The sequence below is a fragment of the Chrysoperla carnea genome, chromosome X, assembly GCF_905475395.1.
Source record: "Chrysoperla carnea chromosome X, inChrCarn1.1, whole genome shotgun sequence".
Classification (NCBI taxonomy): domain Eukaryota; kingdom Metazoa; phylum Arthropoda; class Insecta; order Neuroptera; family Chrysopidae; genus Chrysoperla; species Chrysoperla carnea.
Window position 1 is genome coordinate 24215976 of NC_058342.1, and position 18046 is coordinate 24234021.

The window sequence follows — 18046 nt, forward strand, 5'->3', positions numbered from 1 at the left end:
GGAATAAATAGTCCAAAAATTATTCCTGACGGCTCAAATTTTCTTGTTTTCAAGAATAAAATTTTTTTAATTACAAAAAGCGTTGTAACTTGAACATTTTTCAACCGATTTTGATACCCCGTGGCATTTTTTACTCAAGATAGAATGTACTTTGACAATAAGTGTTAGAAAGTAATTGTTCTTGAGGATTTGTTACACAAAAAAGACGTCAAACTGTAAAAAACATAAAAAAAGGGTAAATCTTAGATAACATTTATAAAATGTCCTAAGTTTTGTAGGAAGTATAGATAAATATATTTATTCCGAAAGCTCAATGTTTCCTGTTTTCAAAACCGTTAAGCAATCGAAAATCGGTTAAAAGTTGGCGAAGTAACAATTGTTTAAATTCGCGTAATACACGTAAAACGGTTTGAAACTGCACCAAAATTGTCTAAACTCCCTCAAAAATGAAAATTGGGTTTTTGCGACACTTCCTGTAAAAAAAAAAAATATTTTTAATTCAAACACGATTCGATCCGTGAAACTTAAAACTAGATAATAAGCCTTTAAAAATATAATTTTTTATGATGTTTTTTAGTGATTTTACCCCTGGTAAAAATAAAAGGAGTGGTAGTTTTCTAAATTTTTATAGGTTTGAACATAGAAAACTGTGAACGGTTCTCCTTCTTTGAAGTCGGTTAAAAAGAACTTTGTTCAACGATTTTTTTAGAAACACTCTGTATATTTGTCAAGCAACGAAATTAATCGTATTCGATGCAAAATCACTTTCGAACAAACTAATCCATTATTAATAATACATTTCGAAGAAAAACCTCGTAGTTCTCGTAACATCCGAATAGACATCTATATGAACATTTGGAACACCTGTTTAAAACATTTAATATCCATCTAACGAATACTTAGACACATACATAAACATACAGTCAAAACTGTTTATAGCGACTAATGAATGTACTCATGAATACCTCATATAAATAAGGTATTTGACTACTTTAATCCTAAAACAAGCAGTTACTCATTATAAAGTTTCAGGTTTTTAGTTTTTTTTAAAGGATTTTCGGGACCCATATACTTTCACAGCACGTGGCAAATAATATTTTATCAATAACATATAGAAAGCATCCTTTTTAAGTTTAATTATGCTTGAAACACGATAAAAATTAATCGAGAAAAATTCTACAATCGAAAAATGTTAGTTCTAACGGGACACATCTTTTTCGGCATTGAATTCGATTTGGGTTTTCAGGTTTAATGAAAACCTCACTCTGATTAATATTTTCGTTGAGTTTTTAGGATTTAGGATTTTGATCTTAAATATCGTATACAAAAATGAAATTATGTACAGAATGTTATAAAAATATGTGCTTAATGTATTACTTTAACCTCCAAATGACTTCATAATTTTCTTATTTTTCCTTAAACGAAGGAGGGATCTGAAATCATTGAAAATTTGCCTACATGACACTTGAATGATCCCACGGCGTTGTTATTATTACACAGTAGAGTGATACCCACCCACTTCGCTGGGTTTAAAAGTAAAGATTGGTAAAGATTGCTCTCGCTTATCCCCTTTCTATAACACTCTAAATAATGCCAAGGATTGCTTTACACAGGAAAATATATGTATGGTTTTCTATTTTTTTAAATGTATAATAGTCGTAATTATTCATTACGTATATCAAAAAAGATGGCCGTGAAATATTTTATATTGACTATTTTTACAGAAATCTTTAATTTATAGTAATTAATGTCAAATGACTACTTTTACAGAAATCTGTAATTTATGGTAATGTCAAATTAAATTAATTTTTAAATTTTTTTTATTAATATATCTTTATAAATTATATCTTATGTGTTATTCTCAAGTATGGGCTATATTGCTGTACAGTTTCATTAAAAATCATTCGCTAGTTTTAGCGTGAAAACGTAACAAACAAACAAACATACAAACAAACATGCTTACTTTCGCATTTATAATATATAGAGATAGAGATAGAGATGATGTCTTTATAAACAATTTTGACTGTACCTGCAAACTTCGAATATACTCACACACATATACATACAAACATCGAATTATAAACATTCTCTTCTATTCCATAAAGAAAGAAAATTCTAGGCAGATCACGTTCCACCATGAAACACACTTTTGACGTGACTTGAGTACAACTATCATTTATGACGTCATACTGTACGTGGCAGCCATGATGTTTTGGTGGGCGTTAACATGCGACAATGGTTCTTATCAAAAGATATTTTACGTCGACAGAACTGAGCTGAGATGATCGTACAATATGTTTTAAGAGCTACCAACATTACCAACAACAAAAAAATCGCGAGCAATAATGAATGCTTCATCACTAAAGTCATATTTCTCCCTCATTAAATATTTTTGATTGAAATGGGGTTTATATATTTTTAAAATTTTGAAATCATGCAGTAACTACATTAAGGTAGTTGTCCTGTTGTGGAAACAGTGGCAGAAAGTTCCAAATTTTTGTATACTTATTACATGAATATAATAATACAATTGCCATCAAAATTTTAAATCGATTGACTGTCTCTAATTCGAGAAAAACTTTATTAAACCTCGAATCATTAGAGAGCGAAGAAAATTGAAGAAGTTGTGTTTGTAGAAAGTTTTTTAAATCTAGCAAGAAATGAAAAAACTATCAATGATGTATTTGTTCTGAACTATAGAAAAGAACGAGAGGATTCGTGGGCACCCGGTAAGAACTATGTACATATAACTGCATTAGTAATTAATTATAAATATTAGATTTGTGGTACGATCTCTTGCATCATCTTGCAGGTTTCGTGTTATTAGTTTCTTGTTATTGTTTGTTTTCTCTCTCGATCCGCCTAATAAACGACTCAACATTACAAATTTCAGCACATTTAACTTATAGGGGGTCCGTTGGGCATTACACCCCCCAGGATGCCCCGTCAATGCAGTGCAAAAGTCTATATTTTCGGAGAAGATATGACTAAAAAATAGAAATATCCATAAAAAATATATATAATGGTTTTAAGCTTGACATTTTCATTTTTACGAAAAAAAAACATGTTGAAACAGAGCTCGTTCTGTTTCAATTCGTTCTCAAAATTTGGATCTTCGCGTTTCAAAACCAGTTAAAACGACGGCTACGACGGTTAATCGTTTATTACGGCAAATTTTCATGGTTTCAGAAGAAATTCATTCTCTTAAAGAACTTCAAGAGGATAGTTATATCGTTTTTCCCCATTTGGGAGATTTCCAGTACTTTTTTACTTATTTATGAAATATATACTTGTAGTATTTCTCTCGAACTCGAAAGGGTCGAAGACATAATGTTAAGAGGGCGAGACCGGAGTAAAAGTTCACGTTTGAGAAGAAAGAAATTTTGCATATAAATAAAAACTAGATCGAAAGTCAAAATGTTTTTATGATTTTTTGTGTTTTTTTGGACTCGATGTTTTCCGAAAGGGATTTTTACGTACAAAATTTATTTAAAAAAAAGCCAAATGAGAATTGAAAGCTTTTGTGGAATCATTTATACAGTTTTTTTTAAGGTTAGGTATATTGGTTGATGATGAGGGCCCTTCTTGTGCTGTACAATATTCGAAATTCATGGCACGTTCTTAAACAGGTGATTGTACTTACTAAAAAAATATATATATAATATTCTTCTTTCAAAATTATTTTTCTTTTCTAATGTTCATTTTGTGATATTTCTAGCCTTAATGATTTCACCAATTTTCAAAAATTTATTTCCGGTTTTTAGTTTTTATTACAATTTGTTTACGTAACGCTGAATTTATGAAATTTTCGATAAAATGTTGAATTTATCGAAACAATATAAAAATATTATTTGGCCCATGGGAGGATCGAACTCACGACCTTCGCGTTATTAGCACGACGCTCTAACCAACTGAGCTAATGGACCATTGATTATTCTGCAAATTGGATAAATTTAGACACTTTTATGATTTTTAAAATTTGATGAATTTTAAGAAGTAAAATAAAAATATATTTTGGCCCATGGGAGTATCGAACTCACGACCTTCGCGTTATTAGCACGACGCTCTAACCAACTGAGCTAATGGGCCATTGATATCGATAAAATTTATGAAGGCCGTAATTTTCATTTCTAAATATAAACAAAACTAAAATGCATTCGTCTCTTTCAACCATTCATAATAAATTTAAGGGCATGAAACAAGAATTATTTGAGAAAATGTTCGATAGTAATACGTGATGTACAATAGTACGTGGGCTCTCAACTAATTTCACAACATACGTGTAGTGAAAATCGGTTATAACGATATTGATTTTAAATGGAAAGGTCTTCACAGTATTGGTATATAAATAAACACATATTTGATTGTATCGACATTTTTATTATCAAATTTTTAACTCAGAAAATGCGTTAGCTAAGCGAATTTCCTCAAAGATTGAAATAATAACGTATTTTTCTTAAAATCGGATATTGAATTTCTAGTATTCCAAGAATTTTCATACCATGTATATATGAAATATACATAGTTTATTAAGTTTAGTCCCAAGTTTGTAACGCTTAAAATATTGATACTAAGAAAAAAATTCTGGTACAGGTGTTCATAGAATCATAAGTGTGATCAAAAGAGGGGGAGGCTATAAAGCAGTGGTTCTTACTTTTAAGCGAAGTGAAGCGGGCGGGTATCAAACTGGTTCTTTAATAAATGGTTATAAAATAATTGGTTAGATTTGTTTTTGACATTCAATGTCAATTTTTGATTTATGAGTTGTAATTAAAAAATGTCATTACCATCGATTGATCGAATTTGATGGATGATTACCCAAATTATTTTTCTTTGGTATTGAAAGGATTGAAATGAATTTGATTTGAAAACTTTTAAGTAAGTGGAAATGTTGTTTATTGAATCATACCCAAGAGAATAATTATTATTCTTACATATTTTATTCTTAAAAGTCTTGGAGTCGATAATTTGGTTCAAGAAAATTAGAAATTTGTTCCTTTATGTTGTTGTTGTTTACTTTTAATCATACATACGATATTTATTTACATCATGGTCTTTCCGATTATCATTGATGTTTTTAATATGATGCATATACAGTGTAAACTAAATTGACAAACTATGAAGAAATTCTGGTCTGATGTTCATAAAATCATATAATTAGTCCATTTCCGGTTTTCTGTCTGTCTGTCTTCTGTCGTCTGTCGTCTGTCGGTCCATCTGTCATCACGATTACTCAAAAACGAAAAGAGATATCAAGATAAAATTTTTATACCGTGATGAGGACTTAAAAAGTGAGGTCAAGTTCGTAAATGAGAAACATAGGTCAATTGGGTCTTGTAAACCGTTAGAAATAGAACAAAAGTTCAAATAAAAAACAGACAACTTTTGTTTGAAACATTTTTTGTAAACATCACTGTTTACCCGTGAGAGCGCAAATTGTATAGTATGTATTATATGGGAATATCAGTTATATATGTATGACATGTATATATGTGTTTTGTGATAGAGTAATCAACACTGTCTATACATGGTATTTCAACAATTAACTCAGTCGATTGTTTGTTTTCACTTGTTGATTTAAGGATTTTTGACTTTTTTCACCACTTTCCTGCGAAATTTGTTTTGTTTAGTCACAAGTACAAGGTTACGGTACAGGTTACGGTAAATACGAGAGCGGAATTCCTTACGGGTCGAGCTAGTTATAATTTATCACTGGCTATACAGGATATTTCAACAATTAACTCAGTAAATTGCTTGTTTTAACTTGTTTTTTATTCATTTTGTTGAACCCTCAAGAAGACATATGAGTAAGTGACTATTAAATAAATAAAAAAAACAAATTCAATTGTATAAAGCACCCTCTTACCCTTCGTTCATACGAAAAAAATACATATTTACCCATTTCATAAAGGAAATCTTATGGTAATAATAAATCCTACAAATTATATAAAAAAAATTGTCTGAATTTCAATTTTTGGATTAACTCCAAATACAAAAAATTTATTCATAGTCACTGCATTTTTTAAAGTGAACATGGTAATTTTGAAAACAATAGACTTAAGGATGTATGAATATCAAGGCCATTTTAAATAAAAAGCTTGAGTTTTTTTTTATTATGAAGTTGGACTTAGTCTAAATCAATTCTGAAAATTTTAGAGATGTTGCCAGATTATTAAAATAAATCTTACTTCAAAAGTAGGCAAATTTAACATTCGTTTTATGGTAAAACAGTAGATGGATGATATGTTTTTATAGATTTCTACAAAACTAGTCAGTGGAAATTAAAAAAAAAAAAAAACTATTTAAATTAAAGTTAAAACCTTATTAAATTATTGAAAACAATAAAAATCCGTTGTGCCCGACTAATTAACGATGTATAAGCAGTAGTGGGGACACAAATTTAAAAAAATATATACTTTTATACCATTTATATGAAATACACCAAGGTATACTAAGTTTAGTCCCAAGTTTGTAACGCTTAAAAATAATGATGCAATGAACAAAATTTTGGTATAGGTGTTCATAAAGAGATATCAAACTGAAATTTGTATAGCGTGCTTAGAACGTAAAAAGTGAGGTCAAGTTCGTAAATGAGCAATTTAGTTCAATTGGGTCTTGGGTCCGTAGGACCTATCTTGTAAACCGTTAGAGATAGAACAAAAGTTAATAAATGTTCCTTATGAAAGTATTCCTTATAAAAAAATAAACAACTTTTGTTTGAAACATTTTTTCGTAAGCATCACTGTTTACCCGTGGGAGCGGAAATTCTGCCCAAATTATGGGAATATCAATTATATATGCATGTAATCAACACTGTCTATACATGGTATTTCAACAATGAACTCAATTGTTTGTTTTCACTTGTTTCAATTTTGATTGATATATTTTGGTACATTTTTTCAATTATTTAACGCTCAATATTTCGAAAATCAAGGCAGATATTGAAAAATTTTATTCTTATTTTTCGTCGTTTTTCATGAAGTTATAATAAAATTTATCATTAAAGTTGAAAATAATATACAAATAATTTGAACCCTAATTTTAAAATTGCCTTGGTGCTCGTACTACCTTAGGTCATGAGGTAATTGACTTTTCTTCAAATGGTAAGTAACATAAAAATCACCTATATAATTGCCATACTAATACAATATAAATAATATTTCTAACTCAATTATAAATAGTGTTTACAAAATGACCGGTGGTCATCCTCATTTATTTGTGGTAGCTGTGATCATCCTACAAACACAGGGTTAAAGTGGTTAACTATTTATATAGTAAGGGAAAGTGTAGTACCATTTATCAAAATTTACATCGGTTATATGGGTATGAGGTATGGGTATGGAGGTTATCGGGCCATGCTCGAGCATCGGGCCTTGAAGCAATGGTGCAGAGCACCTAGCCAAATAGACCCTTGTACTCTATCCCCGCTACGCTTTTCATTGGCTATTATAGCCAAATGATGTACTGAAACCCAGATTCTGCTTAGCGCTGAGTTTCCTAATTTCTTCTGGTTCGACTATGGCCGGACCAAACCATTTCCTACGCTGCTGTATGAGCGCCGGGCAGTAGCAGAGAAAGTGGATCGATGTTTCTTCTGAATTTTCTCCGCATCTGTCACACGCGGAAGATTGTCTTTTTCCAATCTGATGTTGGAACTTGTTCAGGTTATCATGCCCTGTGAGTAACTCTACGATGACTCTAATATCAGATCTGTTTATTTTCAAGATCTCCTCGGCTCTGTTACCGAGCGAGTTTCCTTCACCCAACAGGCTTTTGGCGATTCGGCCTCCCTCGTAGCTGGTCCATGTCTTTAATTCTTAGTTTTTCAGATTATCTGTTAAGATCTTCTTGGTATGGCATCCTCGCAAGCTTTTCTTGAGTGGGAGCCATGGTGGTTCCCAGTTTGGCCAGCTTGTCTGCTCTCTCATTACCGTTCCATCCAGAGTGTCCGGGGATCCAGGTAATATTGACTTTATTGTGCCTCACCAAGTTGTTTAGATAGACTGTTTCTAGTCTCCTTGACGAATCGCGATGACAATGTACAGTTTGATAGCGCTTTGAGTGCTGCTTGACTGTCTGTGCAGATACTTATCACTTCATCCTTCAAATTGAGTAATTGGAGGTGGTCAGCACATCTCATGATGGCTACCAGCTCTGCCTGGAATACAGTATTGTAACTGTCCAACTTGATTAAAATTCGGTTATATAGATATTGAAAAAATCAACAATTAATAAAATACTACTTTAATAATAAAGGATTATAAATTTTGCAATATAAGAGGTGTATTAAATTAAATGTTTTAGTGTCTGTAATAGGTTTCAAAACTATCAATAGACTTGAAGTCTAAATTATCGAAAAAAATATGCCAGTTATTCAGTATTTATCAATAAACGAAAACTAGCTTCCACATTTTCCCTTTTTCCGACCATTTTCATTGACCTTATTGATCTGCGATATTGATGTTGATCTGTTGACCTACGATATTGATGATGTTGTTACCTTTCGATAGATAATCAAAATTCCAAACAATTGCACTTACCTCAGCATTTCCCTGTCAATGCAGAAGTTGTATTTTTCCCCACCACCACTAACTCGAAAACTCGAGTCAAGACTCAAGGCATACCCCAAACACCCCCTAAAAATTTCAGCCATTAAGTATTTAAATATCTTTATTTACTGTACTGTATATATTTTACAAAACTATAGAGGAATTTTTAGCAATATGTAGGTATCCAAGGTAATAAACATTACCCTATGTAATGTTTATGTGGTCAGTAGTGTATAAAGAACATGAGAGGGGTGCAAATCCAAATGGTATGGTCAGTCAACACTTAGTCCAATTTAATACCCTGGATTAATATAGGATATATATTTGATATTGAACGGAATAATATTTATAATAAGATGTATTAAGTTAAATAATACCCGGTGGGTTTTTAATGCTTCATTTATATGGAGATCTGTGTGGAGAGCGACTACCCAATCAAACGATTACTAATCAAATGTGTGTGTATGGTCTTTATAAAATGTATATATTTTTGGGAATTGGTATTAGAATTTTAATAAAAAATAATTGAATTATTGTTTGAGGATTGTGTGGTTTTAGTCGCAGAAACAAAACAATAAAAGCGGTCAAAAAGCAAAAATTTGAACAGTAAGTCGGATTTAAATGTGGTTTTCGACATTTGAGTGTCAGGAAATTTTGTGATCTAAATTGATTTATAAGAAATTAAAAATATGCAATTTGCATAAATACTATGCATTTTAAATTAATCGCAAATATGCTACATTCACAATTCGGTTAATAGTGATGAAAATTATTCTAAACTTGTTACTCGAAGGTTCTTGCCTGAATTAGGTCCAGGCTCGTTACTCGGGAATTTGTGCTGACGCTGAAGTCAAATATCGCGACAGAATTGGACACCAGGTACCTCGAAGATTCATTCTGGCATAATACTGGACCCCAAAAACCTCCGAGTAACGAGTTCGATTTGGACTGATTATTTAACTGTAATTCTGACGGGATATTCGAGTTAAATGACTCCAAAAACCCCCGTGTAATAAGTTTGGAATCATTTTCATCACTATTAATCGAATTGTATTTTAATGTATTTAGTATATTTACGGTTAATTAAGCTGATTGTAAAAAAGTTTTGGTTTATTGCACTGTACATACATATAAACCAAATGCATGCTTTGTAGTCAAGTAATGAATTATGGTTAGCTCTACAATACCACGCAACTACAAAAATATATAATATATTGTGTGCAAGTGATGCTTTTAAATTTGATGATATAGATATTGCTCTTCAATAATCAATACTCTAACTATAAGAGTCTCTGTTCATCAAATGATGGATCTTCGATGAACTAGCAAAGCTATATTTTGATGGTATTATTATAAACTACAAGATTGTCTAAATATTTTAGATAGTGTTTTATCACACTCTCTAGATTTTTTTGATATAGAAATATCCAATTGAAAAGTATAACCTATATGATTCATCATTTTTTAAGCCAACTTTGAACGATAAAATAACAATAAAAAGCTCGATGACCTAGGAATTTTTTGTAATTTTTGGAAACTTTGTCAACCAAAAAATGTATTTATGAAGTTTTATTGAAATTCCTAGTATTATTCAATCCTTGCATATATCTCCTTAAAAGAAAAAAAATTATATTTTTCGCTTAAATCCGGAGAATTTATATTTTTGTCTGTAGACCGGAGACACCGAAGAAATGACAACCCTTCTTCAAAGTCAAAAAACACCTTTAGGTGAAAGTTCTTATTTGGCTCGAAGCTAATGATAAAATCAAATTGTGTAGTCAATCTTACAACATCATAGATATTATAATATCTATAGCGAACAGCGAACGCTAGTGATGAGCGCTACTAGTGGCACACGCTTGTATTACATAATAAATGAATGTTGAATTCATCGCACGAATTAGATGATTAGAGATGTCTTTATTAATGCAATGTTTATCAAAGAAACTGACCGACCCGATTCTTTTATAGCCTCCTACACATCGCAACGCGTCAATAAAGTGAAACACATTTACAGTGCAGTAGTTACCACAACCTTTAAAATGTCAAATGGTCAAGTGGACAAAGCAAGGTTTCATGCCATTCAGTATACAGTCGATAAAATTTGAGACACAAAAAATTTTCGCGATTAAAAAAAAAATTTCTTTTGGTTTTTCAAGAAAACCACCAGATATGAGAAAACCGTGAGGTAAGATTTAAGTGCCAGTACATAGTAGGCGATTGTTCTGTATTGCCACTTTACTCCCATCTAAGTTCAAATGATCATATCTCCAGGAAAATTCAAGAAATGTCTAGTAAAGTGGAAAATATAACCAGTGTGATTTTGTTTCAAACAATATTTGATTATTGCATGATACTTAAATTAAATGTTTAGACCTTTTGCTTGAAAATCAAGGACTTAGAGTTTCCTATTTTCATTAGAACCCGAAATATAAGCAAAAATGTCTAAGAAAAGTGTTACATTCTCGGTTTCTCCGGAAGTTTTTGAATAACTTTTATTCTAATTATTCTTTTTGAAAAATTCTTTCAACGGGCTAATTTCAGAGAAAAATATTATCCGTTTTCATAGTTAACAAAAAAAAAAATCATTGCCTCGTATGATTGGTAGCGTTAAAAACATTTCGAAAAATCGACCATGATTTTCAGATTCAGGCCACGAAAAGGCGGCCAAGAATTGAAATCACTTATATAGAGTGTTCTATAATTGACTGCAGAACTGACTTTCTAAATAAGCACATCAAAACAAACGGAAAAGCTCTTTCTTTCTTTTGAAAGTGAGATTATTGATAATTAAGTGCGATGCTACAGACAGTAAATGTATTGAACTACTATAATCCCGGTGAAAATACGATTCAATTTTCCGTAATCGTTACGGAATTCTAAACAGAAGTGTGTTTATTGTGTTTATATATTAAAAACAACAACGGGAAGGCATTATTGCCTTTGAGAGATGCTTGTCTATGCCCGAAGCAACAAAGTACCATTTATAATATAAAGTATATTATAGCAAACGGTAAGATGTAGTACCTAGGATTCAATATACCTTGAAACATTCTGTTATTCCAATAGAAATGCTATTTACTGGAAAGCAATTTTATTGGAATGAGGGAATATAATCAGAATACCAGTAGACTGAATACTGGTTGTCAACGTGGTTTTGTTTTCGAATAAACTAAAAATAAAATTTTTTCTCAAGTAAATAATTTCTTTTAATTTTGAGGATGTGAAGTTTCAAATACAAAAAGTGAAATTCTTTGAAACTAAGAAAACTTGTACCATATATATGTATGCCTTAAATTTTACAGTTGCCTTTTTATGTTTTACGGGTTTTCAATTATAGGTAAGCGAAGTACAAGTGGAGAAAAGGAGTCAATAGTCTGATTCACCCCGAACAATTCAAAAATAGCAATTGAAGGTTTTTTCTGAACGTTCAGAGTAGTGGATGCTTCTAAGAGAAACGTGTAAGGTTTTCCATGTTTCAATCACATAAATTCTAGTGACCTGTGACGATTAACTATTGAGAAAAGCGCCTTTAGGAACAGTGGGGGGGGTGATTCTAGGTATAATAGGGCGTGAACCATGGCACATTATGATATTGTATTCATGGTTGCTTTATATTTAAATACTCAAAAAAATACATAGTGTCGAGCGATGATATTGCCATTGTGATATTTTAATGGATGGCTTCAAAAAAACACACATGTTTTAAGTTTAGGTACTACAGCCTCCCCTATATACATTGACTGACCAGCGGACAAGAATGATTAACCGGTTTTTTGGTTTAAAAAACTTCTTTTAAACTTGAAGTTACATAAATATATGAAGTTTTTTTTGCTTGTTTTCTTTTCGTTATGTTTTGCTTTTACAAAGTTCGCATAAACCTTTGTTTACTGAATTATTGTTATGATCGAAATTTATTATGCTGTAATTTTGGTCATTTCGAAAGAGATTCGAATTAGGGTATATTGTGTAGAGCTAATGTTAATATTTTTATTTTTAATCAGGATATTGCCAAAATAGACTTTTGTCCACTAATAACAAATCGGTTGGATAAAAATTTCTAATAATTAATCATGATATGTAGATAACTAAACACAAAAATATTTTATTATAAAGAATAAGGATTATTATTATTTTTATATAAAATAATTTTAGTAAAATTAGGTATTTAGTCACGTGACAGTAAACAGCAATCAGAAAGTAATACTTATTAATTTAATAGAACGAAGCAGGTAGGTTGATTACAACTGCGTATACTTGCATACACAAAATGATTGTATACCAAGTCCTGATGTCATTCAAGACGCCATGACACTTTACATTGTTTTCGAAGTAAATTTGAATTGGTTTTTGAAACTGAAAATACACAATGCAAATAGTGTTTTTTTTTAATAATACTTTTTTTGGTGTAAATCTGATACAAATGTAGCGTATAAACCAATTTTTCAAATTTCAAATTTTTTATTGGAAAGGAATTTTTGTTTTTGGCAGCGTTCAAGTATTACGTAAGGAAACTTTCTATAATTTTTGCGATTCATTGATTATATTTTATTCTATCAACTATCTATTACCCAATTTCCATCGAGTTCGAAAAAATGTTATCAAAATTTTACAATTTTCCCCTTTGAATAAAATTCAGGAAATCATAAAAAAAAATTTGTTTCAGTATAAACCTAATAATATGTAAAAAATATTTTCTTGGGTAAATTGTGAATCAATTTTTTTGAACATAATGAATTGCACGTACGTACACCCGGCACTAATTAGAAAGTTTTTAATTAAATATACAGAACAATAATATTATATTGGAAATAAATTTTTAATAACTGATTTTATAAAATTACGATTAAACAATAATCATCAATCATGATCGTATATAAATATATTTTACAACTAAAGAAAATGGGGAGAGAGTGGTGAATTTAGACCTATAGATTTTGTATCGCAGAATTGAGTTACGGATCAATTCGTTGTTATAAACGATGCCAGTTTAACTGAATTTTACTATATTTAGTACGCAAATATTGCTAAATTTACCAAGTAAATTTTGAATATTCTTTGATAATGTAGAAAAATACAATTTCCCATAGTCATAGGCTTAAACATACAGAAAAAAAAAATCGGTTTCAAGTCCAGAGGTATTCTAATAAGCATTTGCCGACCATTAAATTCGTCCCCGGCAATGTGTGTTTTAAACGAATAAATTTAAATTATAATCAAAAATTGTTTTATATCTATCAAAGATAATAAATGAGGATTCTAGGATATTTCTATTAAATTTTCGGTTTTTTCTCAATTTCCTAGATCAAGAGAATATTATATAAATACGTATTTCGACTATCATGTTACGTTTTCATCGTCACCAAATGAGCAACGAGTATCATACACTTTTTATAAGAGCAATTATAAATATAATTAGCTAATTCAATGTATCTATGAAATTGGGGGCAAAATCGAAATTAAATTCAAAAATTGTTAGCCAAAAAATTTTTAAATTCTTATTATTATTTTATCTTTACTACTATTTCCAAATAAATTTCGATTTTTGCCCCAATTTCCTAGATCAGTTTTTGTATTTTTAAAATACGTATTTTCGACTACCAAGTAGTCATCATCAGTAAGAATTAGCAAAGAGTAACATTCACTAGCTAATTCTTACTGATGATGACTACTTGGTAGTCGAAAATACGTATTTTAAAAATACAAAAACTGATCTAGGAAATTGGGGCAAAAATCGAAATTTATTTCGACATATCCAAGAGTTCTCATTTATTATCTTCGATAATATTTATATACTATTTCCAAACCTTCAGCTCGATCCATTGCAATGCAAACTCCTTAACGTAAATTTCTCTGACTACGTATTGAATGTGTGTTAAGTTGACTTTGAAATAGCCGTAAGTATTTCAATAAATGCGCGGTGCGGTAGTCGATTACACATACATGAAGTCATGAAATACGAGAACAATATTACAATATCAAACACATAAATCATTTATTTTTCAGCTAATGTGATTCGCATAACTAATTACCTATAGCTTAGGAGCTGACACCCAATTTTTATGTAAAAGTGCTAACCGTCTTGTTTTTAGTTATAAGACAAAACTTTTGGGCCTTGGAATGCTGGAAGGGTTTAGTTAAAACTAAAAACAAATCGATTTCTTTTTTGTATTACAGTCAAACCTGGATAAGTGAGAAAACTCTATAAGTGAGAGTAATAGCCAGGATTCGTCATTTTAAGCTCCCAAAACCTCTATTAGCGAGAAACAGAAACCTCTGTAAGAGAGAGTCGTTTTTCCCTCCTGGACCTCCATAAGTGAGACTGCTACTTATCTATACTTCTATAAGCGACAGTCAAGCTTTATTTATTTATATAATTTAGGACTATAACTACAATAAAAATACATTCCTACTTGCTGTGACTTATTATTACTGCGTACCTCTATAAGAGAGAAACGCTACCCATGTACCTGAATTAGCGAGAAACTCGGGTTAGTGAGAAACCTCTATAAGCGAGAATGAGATTGTGCTCCCTTGAACTATCGCTTATCCAGGTTTGGTAATAACAATAAGGGATACTCCTGATGTCAAACTGGCCATATTACCAACCCATAAAAATGTAAAATCAGACTTGATACCATGACAAAATTTGAAAGTGAAATTAAAATTGATTAAAAAACGAAAAAGTTATGAGCAATTAAAGATTGCATTCAAAGGTTGCCTATCTCTTTTTAACAAAACAAAGTTTTATATGTAATCTCTATGGTGATACCCACGTATGACGTCACTAGTGAGTATCTTCTTCTTTGTTTAATTAGGAATTTTAAGCGTTCATATCTTGTATAATAGTAAAGATTTTAAAAAACCAACTTCCCTTTTCTATTCGTGAAGTGAGAATTCTTCATCTGAAGTTTTAATAAAAATTGAGTCCGATCCCCTGTTAATTCTACAAAACAACAAATTAAGGAACAGAATAAAGTTTATGAGGAATTGTTTAGTTTATTATATCGCCCAGGAATCGCTGATTAATGATAGATAAGTATATTGATAATATAATTTTTTTTTTTAATTTTGATCGCGTTTTTCTCGAAATGTGATTTTACAAAATGGTTAACACGATTCTTCAAAGAACTATTTGATCTATGGAATTAAGTCTTTGTACAATTTGTCTCGTTTGAAGTGAAGAGGAAGCACTTGTCATTTCTTGTAAGCTATCAAATTATCAAGTATCAGACTTTTACAAAATAATATGTTTGGGTTACGATTTTCACCAAAAAGTACATGCCAACTCCTTGACTATTATTTATTATGTAGTGAGTGCATCTTAGAAAATCATTTGATTTATTTTTTATTTATAATATTTAATTATTTTAATTAATTTACTTTTTTATTTACATTTAAAAATAATATGTACCTATTCATTTATAAAAGATTTTTGAACTTAAGGTTGTCAAAGGTTTATTCATTTAAAATGAAAGAAATTTAAACTTAAATTAAACAAGTAAAAACAAAGAAATAACTTAGGTCATTAAGGTCGTAACCTGTATAGGAATTGTTGAATTAGGTATGAGACAAACCCCTGAAAAAGTGTGTATAAATGACAATGACTGACCAATCACTGAAAATGTGAATGCGACTAAACATATTTGTACTTTTCGTAAACAGTGGACCAAAAGTAGTCAGTTGCTTTTTTATGTAAAACGGACAAAATAAAACACTTTAATCTTACTTTTGTAACTTTTTCGATAAAATGCATTTCAAAAAGATAGCACCCTTTTAATGTGGAAAAGTGTTGGCTAAGTTTTATCGAATTCAAAAAATCCTACGGGAAAATACTCCTCAGATCTTAAGCTTTAATTGACAGTCGCGACAACCGCACGCAAAATGGATTCCTATGTTTTTTAGATAAGTTTTTCACAATATTAATGTGGAAAGCGAAAAATCGAGAAAAATCATCGGTTTTTCAATTTAAGGAAAATATTACGAGTTTTATATCATCTCTCTATATTATAAATACCAAAGTAAGCATGTGTGTTTGTTTGTTACGCTTTCACGCTAAAACTAGCGAATGGTTTTTAATGAAACTGTACAGCAATGTAGCTCATACTTCAGAAAGATATATTACTAAAAAAACATTAAATTAAAAAATTAATTTAATTTTACATTACCATAAATTACAGATTTCTGTAAAAATAGTGAATATAAAATATTTCACGGACATCTTTTCTAATATACTCAATGAATAATTACGATTACTATTATACATCTAAAAAAATTGAAAACCATACATATATTTTACCTGTGTAAAACAATTCCTGCCATTATTTGGAGTGTTATAGAAATAGGATAAGCGAGAGCAATTTTTATCAATCTTTACTTTTATACCCAGTGAAGCGGGTGGATATCACTTTAATTTTCTATGTTTTTTAGGAAGCTGATAACGAATTTTAACTTAAAAAATCATCATTAATTTTTTTTTATTTGAAAGTATATTTTAAGTAGCTTAAACTAATCACTAATTTCAGCATTCATCATAAAGTATTTACATGTTATATTGCATGATGATTTTCGTGATAATAATTATACTTCAATGCCCCACAAAGCTGCGGCCTACATTTGACTTTCTTACATCACACAAATTTCCATGCATAATCTCAACGAATTATCGTTTCGTTTTTCATCGAGTACAATTATCCAATAAAGAAAAATTCTTTTAATTACAATCAAATTGTAATCGATTGTTTTAAGTTAAAACGTAATGAAAATGATAATTTTTCTCGAAACACAATTATTAAATTAGTAGAATAAGTATCTTAATACATTTGAAAATTTGTCAAGTTGGGAAATTATATACATTGAATTGGGAAGAATAACAGACTATATAAGTATATATACAAAACGGAACATAACGGAAAATCGTTTTTCATTTGTTCTTTTTATTTGTTATTTCATAACTCATTGGCGTCTATTTAGAATTTTGTCCAAACTTTTCCCACCGTTTTAACAACTATTAATACATACAATCATAGCACAATTTCATCCAATCTGAAGGGAATTTTTCTTTTGAAACACTAAATTTGGATCAAAATTTTTATCTTTCACGTTAGTTTGTCGTAACTAGTCACTCTTGTACTAAATATCGAAATCGGAACCCAACATCCTTGAAAGGGAGGAAGGTGTCCTATAATGATATCCCTAAGAAAAATTATATTCTATAGCCAAACTATATTTTGTGGCCGAGGATGAGCCAACCCATTAACGGTATCACAACGGACTCTATGGTCTAAGTGTGTTCCATCCCAGGACAGCCACTCTAACCTAGCCAAACTATTCGAGATATGTAAACGTCGAAATATTTTTGATTTCTTTATTCAAGTGTTTTTGCAATATTGGCATGCCAATTTCTTTTGATTTGTTTAAATTTTTTGAACTATTCAATATTTCTCAAAAGAGATCGCTTTACCTTTCTTGTAAGAATAGTGGGAAAAATGATTCCA

At 30.4% G+C, this 18046-nt stretch overlaps 2 non-coding genes across 2 annotated transcripts; both read right to left on the minus strand.

Annotated features, from left to right (window-relative positions):
- Nucleotides 1-3852: 3852 nt before the first annotated feature.
- Nucleotides 3853-3926, minus strand: Trnai-aau. The gene has a single exon. It is a non-coding gene; the product is annotated as a tRNA-Ile (tRNA).
- An 89-nt stretch (nucleotides 3927-4015) lies between these two features.
- On the minus strand, nucleotides 4016-4089 carry Trnai-aau. The gene has a single exon. It is a non-coding gene; the product is annotated as a tRNA-Ile (tRNA).
- Nucleotides 4090-18046: the final 13957 nt, after the last annotated feature.